This window comes from Triticum dicoccoides, chromosome 5A, assembly GCF_002162155.2.
Source record: "Triticum dicoccoides isolate Atlit2015 ecotype Zavitan chromosome 5A, WEW_v2.0, whole genome shotgun sequence".
In the NCBI taxonomy this organism is placed as follows: Eukaryota; Viridiplantae; Streptophyta; class Magnoliopsida; order Poales; family Poaceae; genus Triticum; species Triticum dicoccoides.
Genome location: NC_041388.1, coordinates 625947080 through 625964750, shown reverse-complemented (window position 1 = coordinate 625964750; position 17671 = coordinate 625947080).

The window sequence follows — 17671 nt, the reverse complement described above, 5'->3', positions numbered from 1 at the left end:
TCACAGAAGTCAGAGAATATAGCCATCATGCATCTTTGAAAGGTAGAAAGTGCATTACATAAACCAAAAGGCATACGTCTATAAGCAAAAGTACCAAAAGGGCAAGTAAAAGTAGTCTTTGATTGATCCTTAGACACAGGTATTTGAGATAAACTAGAATAACCATCTAGAAAGAAAAAATGTGTATGTTTGGATAATCTTTCTAGCATTTGATCAATAAAAGGTAAGGGGTAATGATCCTTTTTAGTAGCCTTATTTAATTTGCGGAAATCAATTACCATCCTATAACCTGTAATAATTCTTTGAGGGATCAACTCATGTTTATCATTAGGAACAACAGTAATACCTCCCTTCTTAGGGACACAATGGACACGACTTACCCACTGACTATCAGCAACGGGATAAATTATACCTGCCTCAAGGAGCTTTAGTATCTCCTTTCTTACCACTACTTTCATTTTAGGATTCAGCCGGCGTTGATGATCATGAACTGGTTTAGCATCTTCTTCCAAATTAATTTTATGTTGACATAGAGTGGGACTAATGCCCTTAAGATCATCAAGAGTATACCCAATAGCAGCACGGTGCTTCTTCAGAGTTTTCAATAATCTCTCTTCCTCATGCTCTGAAAGGTTAGCACTAATAATAACAGGATATATCTTTTTCTCATCAAGATAGGCATATTTAAGAGTATCAGGTAATGGTTTAAGCTCAAACACGGGATCACCCTTGGGTGGAGGAGGATCCCCTAGGATTTCAACAGGTAAATTGTTTTTCAGGATAGGTTCCTGTTTAAAGAATACTTCATCTATTTCCCTTCTTTCATTCATAAACATGTCATTTTCATGGTCTAGCAAATATTGTTCTAAAGGATCACTAGGAGGTACGGCAATAGAAGAAAGACCAATAATTTCATCCTTACTAGGTAATTCTTCTTCATGGTGTTGTCTACTAAATTTAGAGAAATTAAATTCATGAGTCATATCATCTAAACCGATAGTAACAACATCCCTTCTGCAATCTATGGTAGCTTTAACAGTATTTAAGAAGGGTCTACGAAATATAATGGAACAAAAGCTATCTTGTGGGGAACCAAGAACAAGAAAATCAGCAGGATATTTAGTTTTCCCACACAAGACTTCAACATCTCTAATAATTCCCATTGGTGAAATAGTATCTCTATTGGCAAGTTTAATTGTGACATCAATATCTTCCATCTCAGCAGGTGCAATATCATGCATAACTTCTTTGTATAAGGAATAAGGTATTGAACTAGCACTAGCACCCATATCACACAAGCCATGATAATAATGATCTCCTATTTTAACAGAGATAACAGGCATGCCTACCACATCTCTAGGTTTATCTTTATCATAGGGTTTAGCAATTCTAGCAGTTTCATCACAGAAATAAATAACATGCCCATCAATATTATCAGACAAGAGATCTTTAACAATAGCAATATTAGGTTCAACTTTAACTTGCTCAGGAGGTGTATATGTTTTAATATTGCTTTTACGAACTACAGTTGAAGCTTCGGCATGGTCCTTTATCCTAACAGGGAACAATGGTTTCTCAACATAAGTAGTAGGGACAATAGGATCATTATAAGTGACAATCTTTTCTTCAACTTTAATAGGTGCAGCTACTTTTACTTCTATGAGAGGATGATATTTAAACAACTTCTCCTTGGGGAGATCAACATAAGTAGCAAAAGATTCACAGAAAGAAGCTACTACTTAATTTACGAAAAATATCGGTATCCATAAAAGATTTAACAAAATCAAAACTAGGTGTCATACCTGACTCCTTACCATTGTCGAGGTCCCAATCTTCAGAGTTGCGTTTAATTCTTTCCAATAAATCCCATTTGAATTCAATAGTCTTCATCATAAAAGAGCCAACACAAGAAGTATCAAGCATGGTGCGATTGTTATCACAAAGCCAAGCATAAAAAATTTGAATAATCATTTCTCTTGAGAGCTCATGATTGGGGCATGAATATAACATTGATTTAAGCCTCCCCCAAGCTTGAGCGATGTTTTCTCCTTCATGAAGCCAAAAATTATATATATAATTGCGATCACGATGAACAAGATGCATAGGATAAAACTTCTGATGAAATTCCAATTTCAATCGTTTGTAATTCCAAGACCCCATATCATCACATAGCCTATACCATGTCGATGCATCTCCCCTCAAACATAAAGGGAAGACTTTCTTCTTAACAACATCTCCGGGTACACCTGCAAGCTTAAATAATCCACAAACTTCATCCACATATATCAGATGTTCATCAGGATGTTTTGTTCCATCTACTAAAAAAGGATTAGCTAGCAGTTTTTCTATCATACCCGAAGGAACTTCAAAGCAGACATTTTCATTTTCATTTTCATTTTTAGTAGGTTCAGTAGGTTGAGGAGCAACTCTTTGCTCTACTAGTCGGGGTGAAGATACCCCAAACAAGCTCCTCAGAGGATTGCTTTCCATAGTAACAAGTGACAGTAAATTTCAGCGCACTATATAAATTTTTCCTTACCAAATTCCACCTACCAAAGGCGCTTCACTCCCCGGTAACGGCGCCAGAAAAGAGTCTTGATGACCCACAAGTATAGGGGATATATCATAGTCCTTTCGATAAGTAAGAGTGTCGAACCCAACGAGGAGCAGAAGGAAATGATAAGCAGTTTCCAGCAAGGTATTCTCTGCAAGTATTAAAATAAGTGGTAACGTATAGTTTTGTGATAGGATAATTGGTAACAAGCAACAAGTAACAAAAGTAAATAAAGTGCAGCAAGGTGGCCCAATCCTTTTTGTAGCAAAGGACAAGCCTGGACAAACTCTTATATGATGTAAAGCGCTCCCGAGGACACATGGGAATATCGTCAAGCTAGTTTTCATCACGCTCATATGATTCGCGTTCGGTACTTTGATAATTTGGTATGTGGGTGGACCGGTGCTTGGGTGCTGCCCTTACCTGGACAAGCATCCCACTTATGATTAACCTCTATTGCAAGTCCGCAACTACAACAGAAGTATTAAGGTAAACCTAACCATAACATGAAACATATGGATGCAAATCAGCCCTTTACGAAGCAACACATAAACTAGGGTTTAAGCTTCTGTCACTCTAGCAACCCATCATCTACTTATTACTTCCCAATGCCTTCCTCTAGGCCCAAATAATGGTGAAGTTTCATGTAGTCGACGTTCACATAACACCACTAGAGGAGATACAACATACATCTCATCAAAATATCGAACGAATACCAAATTCACATGACTACTAATAGCAAGACTTCTCCCATGTCCTCAGGAACAAAAGTAACTACTCACAAAGCATAAACATGTTCATAATCAGAGGGTTATTAATATGCATATAGGATCTGAACATATGATCTTCCACCAATTAAACCAACTAGCATCAACGACAAGGAGTAATTAACACTACTAGAAACCTACTAGCACCAATCCCGGACTTGAAGACAAGAATTGGATACAAGAGATGAATTAGGGTTTTGAGAGGAGATGTTGTTGATGAAGATGTTGATGGAGATTGCCCTCTCCCGATGAGAGGAGCGTTGGTGATGACGATGGCGATGATTTCCCCCTCCGGGAGGGAAGTTTCCCCGGCAGAACAGCTCCACCAGAGCCCTAGATTGGTTCCGCCAAGGTTCCGCCTTGTGGCGGCGGAGTTTCGTCCGAGAAGATGGCTTATGATTTTTTCCCATCGAAAGACTCCATATAGCAGAAGATGGCCACCGGAGGGCCACCAGGGGGGCCACGAGGTAGGGGGTGCGCCCAGAGGGGTAGGGCGCGCCCCCCACCCTCGTGGGCAGGGTGTGGCCCCCTTGGTGAAGTTCTTGCTCTCGGTACTTTTTATATATTTGGAAAACGTCTTCCGTGAAGTTTCAAGACTTTTGGAGCTGTGCAGAATAGGTCTCTAATATTTGCTCCTTTTCCAGCCCAGGATCCCAGCTGCCGGTATTCTCCCTCTTTATGTAAACCTTGTAAAATAAGAGAGAATAGGCATAAGTATTGTGACATAATGTGTAATAACAACCCATAATGCAATAAATATTGATATAAAAGCATGATGCAAAATGGACATATCAAGATGCTGGAGGGAGAACGCCGGTTGATAGATGGCAGAATAAGATAAGGCATTTAAGAAGTTTCTTATGTGGGTGGGCTAAGCATCTGAGTGGGATTTATAAGGTTGAAAAGGAAAGGCTCCTTATACTTATTCAGTCCCTAGAATTAAAAGCCGAGTCCACAATTCTTGGGAACAAGGAGTTGGAAACTAAAATGGACGCGGAAATGAGATTGAAAGAACTCCTGCGTTAGGAGGAATTGAAGTGGGCATTGCGAGCTAAGGTTCGCAAAATTGTCCAACGGGACAATAACACGCAATTCTTTCACATGATCGCAAATGGCAAGCACCGAAAGAAAAGAAATTTTCAGCTTGAGCAAGATGAGGGGACGATTTTAGGACAGGAAAACCTAAAATTATACATTTCCAATTACTACAAGCAGCTGTTTGGGCCTCCGGAGGATAATTTTGTATCCATGGATGAGTCGAGGGTTGAGGATGTTCCACAACTTGCTGCGGATGAGAATGATATTTTGACCACCCCATTTTCGGAGAAAGAGGTGTTTAATGCTATTTCACAAATAAAGAACAATAAAGCTCCAGGGCTGGATGGTTTTCCGGCAGAGTTTTATAAAAGTTCTAGCATATTATTAAAGGGGATTTGACACCGATGTTCCATGATTTATTCTCTGGGCAGCTTCAGTTGTTTCATTTGAATTTTGGAAGGATAACTTTGCTTCCTAAGAAAACAGAGAACGTGAGAATTGAGCAGTTCATGCTGATTTGTCTTCTTAATGTAAGTTTCAAAATTTTCACCAAGGTTGGGACAATAGACTTACGCAGATTGCGCACTCTGTGGTACAGCCATCCCAAACTGCTTTCATGCCGGACAGAAACATCCTAGAAGGGGTTGTGGTCCTTCATGAAACGCTCCATGAAATTCACATGAAAAACTAGACGGGGTTGTTTTCAAAGTGGATTTCGAAAAAGCGTACGATAATGTCAAATGGCCATTCCTTCAATAGGCCTTGTGAAAGTGCTAGTGATCGACAAGAGGGGGGTGAATAGGCGATTTTTACGAAAGTCTTCAAAACATGGAAGTTCTGAAGACAAACGATAGAAATAAACCAAATACCATGCAGCGGAAGGTAGACTACACTAACCAAGCCATAGTCAAGTATTCAATGAAATGAAAGCACAAAGACTAATAGCAGCTAGGCAGTATAGATCAGGATGGAAGTTAGTATGAAGCCAATCAGAACAAGCAGTCACACAGTGAAGACAAATAGATAATGCAAACAGGCAATGACTTCACAGGGACCAATCTGCAAATAAAGAGATGTGAAGGATAGAACCGGTGGCTCGTTGAAGATAATTATTTGTTGGACCAGTTCCAGTTGTTGTGACAACTGTACGTATGGTTAGGGAGGCTGAGATTCAACTCAGAAGACCGCGTATTCACCTTATTCCCCTTGAGCTAAGGACACCCAGTCCTCGCCCAGTTACTCTGGTAAGTCTTCAAGGTAGACTTCCAAACCTTCACAGACTTCGTTCACCGGCGATCCACAATGAATCTTGGATGCTCAGAACGCGACGCCTAACCAGCTGGAGGATTCGCAGTCCTCAAGTGTAATAAGTCTTCAGATCACACAAACAAGAAGACTTAAGTGATGCCTAACACTCTTTGGCTCTGGGTGTTTAGGGCTTTGTCCTCGCAAGGATTTCTCTTTCAAAGGCTTCGAGGTGGGTTGCTCTCAAACGACAAAAGCCGTGCACTAACTCTGAGCAGCCAACCAATTTATGGTGTAGGGGTGGGCTATTTATAGCCACTCGGCAACCTGACCTGTTTTGTCCGAAATGACCCTGAGTAGTGCGTGATTTTACCTTGGCACCGCGTGCCATGAAGCAGTAGGTGGGAGCGGAGTTGTCCTTGTCATTAGCATCGGCGTCGGTGATGAAGTCATTGTCTTCAATGTTGAAGATGGACTTGGCAACGTAAGCTGTAGCCAGACTTGCAACGCCAGAATCGGACTCCTCCTCACACTCCACCTCCGCCTCCTCAGAAGCAGACTCCTCCTCTGAATCCATTTCCATGCCAACAAATGCGCGAGCCTTGCCAGATGAGCTCTTCTTGTGTGACGAAGACTTTTATGAAGACTTGGAAGAAGACTTTGAGTATTTCATCTTCTTCTTGTCGTCAGAATCATATTCCTTGCTCTTCTTCTTGTTGTTGTTCTCATTGTCCCACTGCGGACACTCAGAGATGTAGTGACCAGGTTTCTTGCACTTGTGGCATGTTCTCTTCTTGTAGTCATGAGCAGAAGCTTCATCATTCCTTGAGCTAGATCGTGAGGACTTTCTGAAGCCTTTCTTCTTGGTGAATTTCTTGAACTTCTTCACAAGCATAGCAAGCTCCTTTCCAATGTCTTCAGGATCATCAGAACTGCAATCAGATTCTTCTTCAGATGAGGAAACAACTTTTGCCTTCAAAGCACGAGTTCGTCCATAGTTGGGACCGTAGATGTCTCTTTTCTCAGAAAGCTGAAACTCATGTGTGTTGAGCCTTTCAAGTATGTCAAACGGATCGAGTGTCTTGAAGTTAGGGCATTCTTGAATCATCAGGGCTAGGGTGTCAAACGAGCTGTCAAGTGATCTCAGGAGTGTCTTGACAACTTCATGCTTGGTGATCTCAGTGGCGCTGAAGGCTTGAAGCTCATTTGTGATGATAGTGAGTCGATCAAACGTGAGCTGAACATTCTCATTGTCGTTTCTCTTGAAGCGGTTGAAGAGGTTGCGAAGGACACTAATTCTTTGATCTCTCTGGGTTGAGACGCCTTTGTTGACCTTGGAGAGCCAGTCCCAGACTAGCTTGGATGTTTCCAGAGCACTCACACGGCCATACTGTCCTTTGGTCAGATGACCACAGATGATGTTCTTGGTAGTGGAATCCAGTTGAACGAACTTCTTGACATCAGCAGCGGTGACACCTTCACCAGCCTTGGGAACGCCATTCTTGACGACATACTAGAGGTCGACATCAATGGCTTCCAGATGCATGCGCATCTTATTCTTCCAGTAGGGATATTCAGTTCCATCAAAGACTGGGCACGCAACGGAGACTTTGATTATCCCTGCAGTCGACATAGCTAAAACTCCAGGTGGTTAAACCGAATCACACAAAACAAGGGAGTACCTTGCTCTGATACCAATTGAAAGTGCTAGTGATCGACTAGAGGGGGGTGAATAGGCGATTTTTATGAAAGTCTTCAAAACATGGAAGTTTTGAAGACAAATGATAGAAATAAACCTAATATCATGTAGCTGAAGGTAGACTACACTAAGCAAGCCATAGTCAAGTATTCAATGAAATGAAAGCACAAAGACTAATAGCAGCTAGGCAGTATAGATCAGGATGGAAGATAGTATGAAGCCAATCAGAACAAGCAGTCACATAGTGAAGACAAATAGATAATGCAAACAGGCAATGACTTCACAGGGACCAATCTGCAAATAAAGAGATGGGAAGGATAGAACCGGTGGCTCGTTGAAGATAATGATTTGTTGGACCAGTTCCAGTAGCTGTTGAAGGAAATATGCCCTAGAGGAAATAATAAAAGTTATTATTTATTTCCTTCTATCATGAGAAATGTTTATTATTCATGCTAGAATTGTATTAACCGGAAACATAATACATGTGTGAATACATAGGCAAACAGAGTGTCACTAGTATGCCTCTAGTTGACTAGCTTGTTGATCAAAGATGGTTATGTTTCCTAACCATAGACATGAGTTGTCATTTGATTAATGGGATCACATCATTGGGAGAATGATGTGATTGACTTGAACCATTCCGTTAGCTTAGAACTTGATCGTTTTGTTTGTTGCTATTGCTTTCTTCATGACTTATATATGTTCCTATGACTATGAGATTATGCAACTCCCATTTATCGGAGGAACACTTTGTGTGCTACCAAACGTCACAACATAACTGGGTGATTATAAAGGTGCTCTACAGGTGTCTCCGAAGGTACTTGTTGGGTTGGCGTATTTCGATATTAGGATTTGTCACTCCGATTGTCGGAGAGGTATCTCTGGGCCCTCTCGGTAATGCACATCACCTAAGCCTTGCAAGCATTGCAACTAATGAGTTAGTTGCGAGATGATGTATTACGGAACGAGTAAAGAGACTTGCCGGTAATGAGATTGAACTAGGTATTGAGATGCCGACGATCGAATGTCGGGCAAGTAACATACCGATGAAAAGGGAACAACGTATGTTGTTATGCGGTTTGAATGATAAAGATCTTCGTAGAATATGTGGGAGCCAATATGAGCATCTAGGTTCCGCTATTGTTTATTGACCGGAGACGTGTCTCGGTCATGTCTGCATTGTTCTCGAACCCATAGGGTCCGCATGCTTAAGGTTTCGATGACAATTATATTATGAGTTTATGAGTTTTGATGTACCGAAGGAGTTCGGAGACCTGGATGAGATCGGGGACATGACGAGGAGTCTCGAAATGGTCGAGACGTAAAGATCGATACATTGGACGACTATATTCGGACATCGGAAAGGTTCCGAGTGATTCGAGTATTTTTCGGAGTACCGGAGAGTTACGGAAATTCGCCGGGGAGTATATGGGCCTTATTGGGCCATACGGGAATAGAGGAGAGAGGCCAAAAGGAAGGAGGCGCGTGCCCCCCCTCTGGTCCGAATTGGACAAGGGGTGCAGCCCCCTTTTCCTTGTTCGTCTCCCCCTCTTTCCTTCTCTCTTACTCCAACAAGGGAAGGAGGAGTCCTACTCCCGGTGGGAGTAGGACTCCCCCCTTGGCGTGCCCTCCTCCTAGGCCGGCTGCCTCCCCCCTTGCTCCTTTATATACGGGGGCAGGGGGGCACCCCGTAGACATAACAATTGATCATTGATCTCTTAGCCGTGTGCGGTGCCCCCCTCCACCATAATCCTCGATAATATTGTAGCGGTGCTTAGGCGAATCCCTGCGACGGTAGAACATCAAGATCGTCACCACACCGTTGTGCTGACGGAACTCTTCCCCGACATTCTGCCGGACCGGAGTCCGGGGATCGTCATCGAGCTGAACGTGTGCTAGAACTCGGAGGTGCCGTAGTTTCGGTGCTTGATCGGTTGGGCCGTGAAGACGTACGACTACATCAACCGCATTGTGCTAACGCTTCCGCTTTCGGTCTACGAGGGTATGTAGACAACACTCTCCTCTCTTGTTGCTATGCATCACCATGATCTTGCGTGTGCGTAGGAAATTTTTGAAATTACTACGTTCCCCAACAGTTGTGACAACTGTACGTCTGGTTAGGGAGGCTGAGATTCAACTTAGAAGACCGCGTCTTCACCTTATTCCCCTTGAGCTAAGGACACCCAGTCCTTGCCCAATTACTCTGGTAAGTCTTCAAGGTAGACTTCCAAACCTTCACAGACTTCGTTCACCGGCGATCCACAATGAATCTTGGATGCTCAGAACGCGACGCCTAACCAGCTGGAGGATTCACAGTCCTCAAGTGTAATAAGTCTTCAGATCACACAGACAAGAAGACTTAAGTGATGCCTAACACTCTTTGGCTCTGGGTGTTTAGGGCTTTGTCCTCGCAAGGATTTCTCTCTCAAAGGCTTCGAGGTGGGTTGCTCTCAAATGACAAAAGCCGTGCACTAACTCTGAGCAGCCAACCAATTTATGGTGTAGGGGGTGGGCTATTTATAGCCACTAGGCAACCCGACCTGTTTTGTCTGAAATGACCCTGGGTCACTAAGGAACTGACACATGTTCCAATGGTCAGATTTCAAACACACATGGCAACTTTACTTGAGCTACAAGCAAAGCTGACTTATCCAGCTCTGGATAAGATTTGCTCTCATTGTCTTCGCTCGAAGACATAGGATTTTGGTTAAGCATCACTTCAGTCATTCTGACTGGTTTACTTGGACCCCACTTAACACTACGGTGGTTCCTATGACTCAACAAAGAAGAAAAAGAACAATGAAACAACTAAGTCTTCGCGCTCCATAGTCTTCACGCGATGTCTTCTCTTGTCATAGTCTTCAATGTGAATGTCTTCACATACCACCTTTGACTTCAATGTCTTCATACATTTTTAGGGGTCATCTCTGGTAGGAAAACCGGATCAATGAGGGACCTCTACCTGTGTTATCCTGCAATTCTCACAAACACATTAGTCCCTCAACCAGGTTTGTCGTCAATACTCCAAAACCAACTAGGGGTGGCACTAGATGCACTTACAATCTCCCCCTTTTTGGTGATTGATGACAAACTGGTTGAAGTTTTCAATGGGGAATAAAATATGTGAAATTGTAAAGGATAGGGTATTGTCTTCGTAAGTAGCAGAAAGGCTCCCCCTGAAGATGTGCATATAAGTATTCTCTTTTGAATGCAAATGAACATGGCTGGTTGTACTTGCAGATCTCCTCTTTTACTTATGAAGACAATTCATCATGCATGAAAGGATATATCGAAGATAATGACATGCATAATGAAAAATGGACATCTGCAAAATGACCTAAGTGCGGAAGTTATCATCGCACATGCGGAATTTATCATCGCATCACAGAATAGCAAATAAGTAGCGGACGACCATCGAGTTTAAGTGTTACAACTCAAAGAACCAAATGTATCAAAAAGCGAGAGTTGTAGACACTAGGCAAAAATGTAAAGCAACCGCCCATATGGACCCGCTTGAAGACTATCAACTCATATGTTTCTCCCCCTTTTGTCAGTAAGGACCAAAAAGGTTTGAAGACATAGAGCTTCTACTCGTTCCCAGAGGGAGTAGGTGAAGCAGCAGGGTCATCATTGGCGTTTGGTGGTGCAGAAGAACTCGGCGCAGTGTCGATATGTGGCGATGCAGACGTTGGAGAAGTCACATCATCTTCATCCTCGATGACTCTGGCATTTACAGTAGCCACTGAAGAGGAGTATTCAGAGTCTTCAAGAGATGGAGTCCGTCGCAGAACTGCATTCCTTGGAGGCGTTGAATCAAACTTATATCTCTCAGTGAAGCCATCCGCTCTTAAATCATCTTCAGAGCACAGAAGTCTCAAACTCTTCCAAGATCACCGACAGGCTTCATGGGAGACAAATGCGTTCTTGGTGGCAAGATTACGAATGCGATTGACATCCACCAAGAGACTATGCATTTGACGCTTCAGCCAGTCATGATGCTTATCTTGCTTCTGATGAAGTGCGATAAGTTCTCGATCATTTAGAACACGAGAGCACTTCCGAGGCCTTTGAGCAATAGTGCTTTCTGTGTTGGCTTGAAGAGGGGCACGAGTATTGCCTACCAATGGATAAACACGAGTGATAGCATTGGGCACATAATGACTTGGAATAGGCTGAGTGAAGCTTTGATGGTCTGCATTGTGAAGACATAGCGGCTCCTTTGCAGGGTTAGGGTAAATGGCATCAACAGACAGATTGACCTCCGGCAAAAAGACAAGATGGTTTCATGCTGAGGGCTGATAATTGATTGCAGAGTGAAGATTGATGAGGCACATGACCCATGGAGCATAGAATTTCAGTCCAAAGATGTCTGAGCCTGATGCTGCCAGTTGACGAATGAAGAAATCTTGTGCATTGAAGCTCTTTCCATTGAGAATATAAAAGACCAATGTCTTCATTGTATCTTCAAGTTTTGCAGCTGGAGAATGTCCTTTGATAGGCCAGAGAGTTCGCCGTATGATGTGGTAGATGGTGCGTGGCAGATACTCAAGGTCTTCAACAAAGAACGCCTGAGGATATTCAGCATCTGGAGGCAAAGGCTTCATCATACTGAGCATCTGGCTCATGTTGGGCTCGGGCTTCTGAAAAATGCTCTCCAAAGCATCACGGTGTTGTTGACAACCTGGTTCATAGTATTCACCAGGAGTGGGCAGGGCTGTGAGCTCAATGATATCAAGAGCTTTGGCTTCATGATGGACATTGCCTGTCATCCACTCAAGGACCCAAGTCTTTGGATCCTTGTTGTAGCCACGAATGTGAAGAGTTGCATAAAACTGTAACAGAAGCTCTTCATTCCAGTGTTCCTTGTCTGTGACAAATTGCAGGAGTCCAGCGTCTCTAAAGCAATCTAACGCTTCTTCTAGACAGGGCAGGCCAGCTATAGCTTCAGTTTTGAGATGCATATGTGGAAATATGCGCCCTTGATTGTATAAGACGCATGAGTAGTAGTTGCGCTGCTGATAGCTCCAAAACCGATCCGATGAAATGCGAGGTTTGGAGTATGGGTTCTTGGCGCTGTTGAAGAAGGTGTTATGTGCTAGGAAGCCATTCACATTGAAGACCCCAGGTGAGGTTGTAGTGCCTGGGAATCTTGGAAGTCTTGGCTTGGACTTATGGACTTAAGGCCTGTGCTCGAGATGATAGTCAAATTGTGGACCTGCAGCAGGTGGAGGAACCAAAATGGGCCATCGGACCATAACAGGCTGACCATGATCAAATGCCAGCTCAACAGTATGAGGTCTTGGAGGGGGTATAGGAGCATCGGCATTTTCATTGACATGGGCTGCAAGTGGCACAATAGCTTCAGGAGGAATGATTACGTCTGGTGCAACATTGGCTTCTGGGGCCACATTGGCTTCACGTGCTTCATTATTGGCTTCGGGCATGACGACATCAGTGTCGTCAGCAGTGTTGGTGGTGGTGGTGATGTTAGCTTCAACCTCCACTTGTGTGGCTGGAGGGTTGGACACATTTTCCTCGGGAGCAGCATCTTGGTGGATTGGGGAAATTGCAACTCGTTCTTCTTCAACTCTTGGTTCTTCTCTATCATCGGCTGATGCAGCCGGAATATCTTCAGCTGTTTTGGCTTCAGACTCAGAGGCGTTCACAGTTGGAATGGCTTCTGGGAACACTTGACGTGCAACAGATCGGTGGTGCACTTCTCCTTCTGGAACGCTCGGAAGAGTGACTTGGGGCCTTGGTCCTTTGCGAAGCCTGCGTAACGTTGGCGACGCCTGTGAAGATGGAGTTGGCTGGGCCTCAAAGTCATCGTCATCTTGCACTGGTGAGGTGACTTGTGGTTGGGGAGTACTTGGGGTGTCTTGTTGTTGTGGGTGATCAGCCCACGATGCATCCTGAGCAATTGGCGTCAGAGGATGACCAATGCTGATGAGCTCACTGTGCTGGAGTACAGGCGATGATACCACATTTTGTTCAATCTGAGGAAGTACTTCATCATCTGCTACATTGTCATGATGACCAATGTCTTCAGCTGCGGTGGGGTCAACAGCTGGAATATCTTCAGCTTCAGGAGCCTCTGTGGAAGCAGGCTCATGAACTATCATACGTCTTTCTTGTTGTGTGGATTCAGGACGAGCAACAGAGATGGGCTCGACAATAAGGGGATCTATGGGAGCATCCCGATCTTTCTTGGTTTTGCGCTTCTTCTTTGAGGGTGCGTCATCAGATGCTTCAAGATTTTTCCTTTTTCTAGCTCCAGCTTCAGCTGCTCTAGTTTTCTTGAATTCTGAAGCCACTGTGGGGACCTTAGGCTTCGAGCCTGTCATACTGGCTGGGAAGACAATGTGAGGTTCTTCCTGACTTGATGCTTCTGGTTCTGCCACAGCTGGCTTCTTCTTCTTCTTGGCAGCCATTCTGGGGTCGATGCCTGGTCGCCCCAAGGCCTTGCGCTTTTTAGCTTCATTGTAGCCTTGAACACATTTGGCAGCAAGATTCTTCATGCGCTCACGAGAACCTTGGGCTTCAGCACATTTCTTGAGAAATGATTCCTTGAGCTCGTGTAGCATGATCTTGAAGTTCTGCACATCCTTCACACTAAGCCTGGCCATTTGCTTCTTGAACTGAGCCTTTTCAAAATCAATCTTGTGCTTCATCTCAACAATTTTCTGAGCAAGAGCTATCTCAGAAGCAATGGCACCGTTGAAGGAGGCACTGAGGCCAATTGGAAGTTGTAGATCGTCAAAACTGAGTTCTGGATTGTCAAACCAGTCATCGATGAACTTGTTCAGAATCTCAACATCGAAGAGGGGAAGATCATTGAAGATTTCCGCCTGCTGCTTGCTCTTAATCAACAGCTCAAGAGCATCATTGGTAAGATCATCGTCACTTGACAGATCAATGGCCTCATTTCGCAGAATGGCAGCAGGCGTCAGAGCAGGACTGGAGGAGTGCATAGGCTTCTTCTTCTTCATCTCGGTCTTGGAGACGCCAGAGAGATCTTCAGACTGCACACTTGGTGCAGGTGGAGCGGTAGCCAAGGGCTTCACTCATAAAGCTTTTGGTGGATAGGAAGGATTCAGAGCCTTGGGTTTCTTCTGATTCTTCGGCTTCGGAGGTGCAGACACTTCATCAGAGTCAGCGTCATCTGCTGGTCGATCCACATCTGCCCCTTGAACCCTGATATGAGTGATGAGACCTTCTATGTCATAGAAGGGCCCAACCAGATTTGGTTCAGCTTCGCGTGTGCCATCGGCACGAGGCGCAGAGGGGCCAGGATTGAATTCTAATCCCAAGATTTCTTGTTCTCCTTGGCCGAGTTCTTGGCAAACTGAAAGTTGCACTTGAACAGATTGTCATCCCAACACCATAGCAGAGATGTGGGATGAGCATCAGTAGGTTGAGGTCCACGGACCATGCAAGGGAAGAAACCATGAGCAATGGCTTCAGTTCTGGTCTTGGGTTGAAGATTTTTATAGAGAATATCTCCCCAGGGACGCTTGATATCATTCTTCTGAGCATACTCCTTGGTGACGAATCTGTACTTAAACCATTGCTCGGCCCAATATCTTCGAATCCATTGGATTCGAGTTTTGCATTCATTATAGGTTTCTTCAGGATCAGTTTTGTACAGTTCATGTAGATCAGCTGGCAAATCCTTTGATGTTTCCCCGCGGCGCTGTCTGCCGCCCTTCCTCACTGACTTTTGCGAAGCCATGAAGTTCAAACTGTATGGCTTCAATACTAACAAAGGCTTCTTGGTCAAACAAGAACTGGCTTCGGGAGAGTTGATATGATGCTGTAAGAATTCTGCAAATGAATGCAGACTATGAGAACCAAGGGATTCTCCCACGGACATGTACCTATGACAGCATTAAAGATGCGAGGGAAGGGGAAGAGGTCATATGCATTCTCAGAAGATTTTGAAGATAAATCAGTTTGAAGACATTGACCTCATAATGTGAAGACATTCACTTATGTGTTTGAAGTTGGTTCCTGAAAGTGCTAGTGATCGACTAGAGGGGGGGGGGGTGAATAGGCGATTTTTATGGAAGTCTTCAAAACATGTAAGTTTCGAAGACAAACGATAGAAATAAACCTATTACCATGCAGCAGAAGGTAGACTACACTAGGCAAACCATAGTCAAAGTATTCAATGAGGTGAAAGCACAATGACTAATGGCAGCTAGGCAGTAAGGATAAGGTAGGAAGATATTGTGAAGCCAATCAGAACAAGTAATCACTCAGTGAAGCCAAATGGTGATGCAATCGCACAATGACTTCACAAGGACCAACAGTAAATAAAGGGAAGGGAAAGATGAAACTAGTGACTCGTTGAAGACAATGATTTGTTGGACCAGTTGCAGTTGCTGTGACAACTGTACGTCTGGTTAGGGAGGCTGAGATTCAACTCAGAAGACCTCGTCTTCACCTTATTCCCCTTGAGCTAAGGACACCCAGTCCTCGCCCAATCACTCTGGTAAGTCTTCAAGGTAGACTTCCAAACCTTCATAGACTTCGTTCACCGGCGATCCACAATGACTCTTGGATGCTCAGAACGCGATGCCTAACCGGCTGGAGGATTCACAGTCCTCAAGTGTAATAAGTCTTCAGATCACACAGACAGGAAGACTTAAGTGATGCCTAACACTCTTTGGCTCTGGGTGTTTAGGGCTTTATCCTCGCAAGGAATTCTCTCTCAAAGGCTTCGAGGTGGGCTGCTCTCAAACGACAAAAGCCGTACTCTAACTCTGAGCAGCCAACCGTTTATGGTTGTAGGGGGTGGGCTATTTATAGCCACTAGGCAACCTGACCTGATTTGTCCGAAATGACCCTGGGTCACTAAGGAACTGACACGTGTTCCAACGGTCAGATTTCAAACACACACGGCAAATTTACTTGGGCTACAAGCAAAGCTGACTTATCCAACTCTGGACAAGATTTGCTCTCATAGTCTTCACTCGAAGACATAGGATTTTGGTTAAGCATCACTTCAGTCATTCTGACTGGTTCTCTTGGACCCCACTTAACAGTACGGTGGTTCCTATGACTCAACAAAGAAAAACACAGAACGATGAAACTGCTAAGTCTTCGCGCTCCATATTCTTCACGCGATGTCTTCTCTTGTCATAGTCTTCAATGTGAATGTCTTCACATACCACCTTTGACTTCAATGTCTTCATACATTTTTAGGGGTCATCGCTGGTAGGAAAACCGAATCAATGAGGGACTTCTACCTGTGTTATCCTGCAATTCTCACAAACACATTAGTCCCTCAACTAGGTTTGTCGTCAATACTCCAAAACCAACTAGGGGTGGCACTAGATGCACTTACAATCTCCCCCTTTTTGGTGATTGATGACAAACTAGTTGAAGTTTTCAACGGGGAATATAATATGTGAAATGTAAAGGATAGGGAATTGTCTTCATAAGTTGCAAGGGCTCCCCCTGAAGATGTGCATATAAGTAATTTGCTTTTGGAATGCAAATGCACATGGCAGGTTGTACATGTGGAGATCCTCTTCAACTTATGATGACAATTCATCATGCATGAAAAGTATGTGAAGATAATGAGATGCATAATGAAAAATGGACGTCTGCAAAATGATGTAAGTGCAGAATTTATCGTCGCACATGCGGAATTTATCATCGCATCACAGAATAGCAAATAAGTAGCAGACGACCATCGAGTTTAAGTGTTACAACTCAAAGAGCCAAATGTATCAAAACGAGAGTTGTAAACACTAAGCAAAATATAAAGCAACCGCCCATATGGACCCTCTTGAAGACTATCAAACTCATATGCTTCTCCCCCTTTTGTCAGTAAGGACCAAAAAGGTTTGAAGAGATAGAGCATCTACTCGTTCCCATGAGGAGTAGGTGAAGCAGCAAGGTCGTCGGTGTAGTTCGGCGGTGCAGACGAACTCGGGGCAGTGTCGATGCATGCTGAAGTAGGGGGCGGTGAAGTGGCATCGTCTTCATCCTCGGTCACTATGGCATTCACAGTTGCCGCGGAGGAAGAGAACTCAGAGTCTTCAAGAGACGGAGTTCGTCGCAGTACAGTCCTTCTTGGAGGTGTGGAGTCAAACTTGAAACGTTCAGAGAAGCCATCCTCTTGAAGATCATCTTCAGAATGCATAAGCGACAGCCCTTTCCATGTATGCCGACAGGTTTCATGGGCAACAAAGGCATTCTTGGTGGCAAGATTGCGAATGCGGTTGACATCCACCAAGAGGCTTTGCATTTGGCACTTCAGCCAGTCATGATGCCTATCCTGTTTCTGATGAAGGGCAACCAGAAGCTCTCGGTCATTGAGAACACGAGATCGCTTCTTGGGCCATTGGGCAATAGTGC